Raw genomic sequence first — 2,778 nt, 5'->3', positions numbered from 1 at the left:
ATTTGGAAGATGAAGTGGTTGATGGATATTTATGAGGGCTCTGTTTTCCTTCCAGTACAGGAAAATGCACACAGATATTTACATATTTACCAAGGGGGCAATCGGGGGTGCACGGTTCATCAGGAAGGGACATCTCGAAGGCGTCCCCAGCCTGATGACAGCTGTGACAACAAAGAGCCACACATTCAAGGCAATTAATATCCTCGATGAGATACGTATGAGGCACACGAACCATTTGGGCCAGACCACGTGCTAAAAAACCAAAAGATTTCAAATAAATGGGACAAATTGATGCTGCGTAGAGGGAAGCAGATGTTTAGGCTTGCGAGCACGGAGCTAATAACATCAGCCACAGCACGGCTAGAAAAGCTTTTTACGTCCAATTTTCCACCTTCCTACTCGTGTGATATTTAATACATTATCTCAGTGGTTCTTGCTCATCTCACAAGAGCTGCTTGCAAAAGCAGAACGTTGCATTTCGCCCGGCGTTGAGTCACTCCTTCCTGTTGTACAATCCTCCGCCAGCAGTAAACAGGAGAAGTGAAAGAAGCCCCCCTGCTCCAAATAATTAGGGTTCAAATTCAACGGGCGTGCCGTGGATTTGTTACATCTTGCCTTTTACAGGAAAAAACCAGAATGAGATGGGGTTTGGTAAAGTTTTAAATCCCTTCCCTGGGTTCCCGAAGCCGTTCTGAGCCGTTTCTTTAGGCCTCAGTGGCAAAAATTGGGGTTTTTTTAACCAAAAAAAATGAGTGCATCCTTCCACTTTGGAGCAAAACGTTCAGAAAAACCTTTCAAGGAAATCTTAACTATTTCCTAATAAGCCAGGAGGATTCGTAGCTCGTTGCTCGATGCAGCATCTGCCCCGTGGTGCTCAGCGCCAACTGCGAGTGGGAGCGTGGCTTTGGCGTCCCACCCAGCTCTCTTCACAGTTCTTTCTATTTTGAAGGTGATGACAGGGTTAGATTGGTCGGTGCTCATGGTTTGGGCACTGTAGCTCTACAATTGTCAGAGAGCACTCGCGTTTGGCACCAAACAAGGAGATTTGTGGGGAAAAAAAACCACCCTACTGCTTCCCCATCTTTCTTTTAATTTAACTTTAACTCTTTCTTTGCATCTTTATAGAGCAAAAAAAATACATATGCATATGAACAACTTGAAAATCTGTGGTTTTCAGGACTGAGACGGGGCCCAGAAGTAGCTAAATGAGACCTATTATAACTAAATCACAGAATCGCTCGGTTGGAAAAGCCCTCTGAGATCATCACGTCCAACCGTTCCCGTCTACCCCCTAAACCATATCCTTAAGTACCTCGTCTACCCGCTCTTTAAACACATCCAGGGATGGTGACTCCACCACCTCCCTGGGCAGCCTGTTCCAGCTTCTGATGACCCTCTCAGTAAAGAACTTCCTCCTTATCTCTAACCTGAACCTCCCTTGGCACAGCTTGGTGCCGTTTCCCCTTGTTCTATCCCCCATCACCTGGGAGAAGAGCCCAGCACCCACCTCTCCACAAGCTCCCTTGAGGCAGTTGTAGGTGGTGCTGAGGTCTCCCCTCAGCCTTCTCTTCTCCAGGCTAAACAACCCCAGTTCCCTCAGCCGCTCCTCATCAGGCTTGTTCTCCAGAGCCCTCCCCATCCTTGTGGCTCTGCTCTGAACACGCTCCAGAATCTCAACATCCTTCTTGTAGTGAGGGGCCCAGAACTGAACACAGCACTCGAGGTGCGGCCTCACCAGTGCAGTACAGGGGGATGATCACCTCCCTGGTGATTATCCCATTATTAAATGAGACCCAAACTGACTTTTCCACCAAGCATCATTTAAGCAACATTTGCAAGTGCTGGCTGCTCACTGTCAAAAACCCCAACTATCAGTGAAGCAACTCGAGATTTAGGTCAACCACATCCTGTTTCCTGGAATGTCAAAAGGACAAAGAAAAGTGAAGTTTTCTTTTGTTTTTGCTGTTTGTTTTTGCCGATTGTGCCCAGTTTCATATTTTTAAACCCTTTTTCCTATTTATTTCTTTTTCAGCCTGAGTTCGTTTTAGTTTCAGCCCTCAGTGGCAAACACATAAGAGCGGAAAGGGAGATTAATGGCATCAATAACCCCGTGTAAAACACGTGTGCTCACCTCCCCACTGTTACATGTCCCACCGCGCGCAGAACACGCTTAGATCACACAGAGACGCGTGGCAGGAGCGTGGTGCCCCTCGAGCGCCCGTGTTATGTTTTAATAACAACACATTGACACCCGCCGGGGACTGAGCGAGATGTAGGATTTTGTAATGTAGGTGATCACCATAAATAACGTTGAGAAATGGTTCCTACTTGTCAGATATTGCGACACGCACGCGTGTGACGTGCGAGGAACGGGCGACTCCTGTACCGCGCCACCGGCCCGCAGCGCCGCCGCCTGTTTTCGATGCATGGTGTAGTCGAGGTGTGGGGCACCCCACTGCATCCTCCAAGCCCTCCATCAAGTCATTGCCAGCGCCGAAATAAGGACGGTGCCAGGATTTCAGCTGTGAGAAAGGTTTCCACAAGCCCTAAGATCAGCGTAGAGGTCTCCCCTGGCCATCACGCTTGTTTTCTAGGGGTTTTAACCCAAATTAAGTTGAAGTTGTCAAAGTTTTCATGTGAATCCTGTATCGGCCTCACCTTGCTACGCTTCACCGGGCCATGGAGGTTTGGCCTTTGCCATGAATCTGTGTGGGATCGTGGGGCTCAACTGGGTTCCCCATCACCTCCAAAAACGGCCTCAGGTTGTGTTGGGTCAGG

Source organism: Mesitornis unicolor, unplaced genomic scaffold, assembly GCF_000695765.1.
Source record: "Mesitornis unicolor isolate BGI_N332 unplaced genomic scaffold, ASM69576v1 scaffold3012, whole genome shotgun sequence".
NCBI lineage: Eukaryota > Metazoa > Chordata > Aves > Mesitornithiformes > Mesitornithidae > Mesitornis > Mesitornis unicolor.
This window is presented reverse-complemented; position numbering follows the sequence as displayed.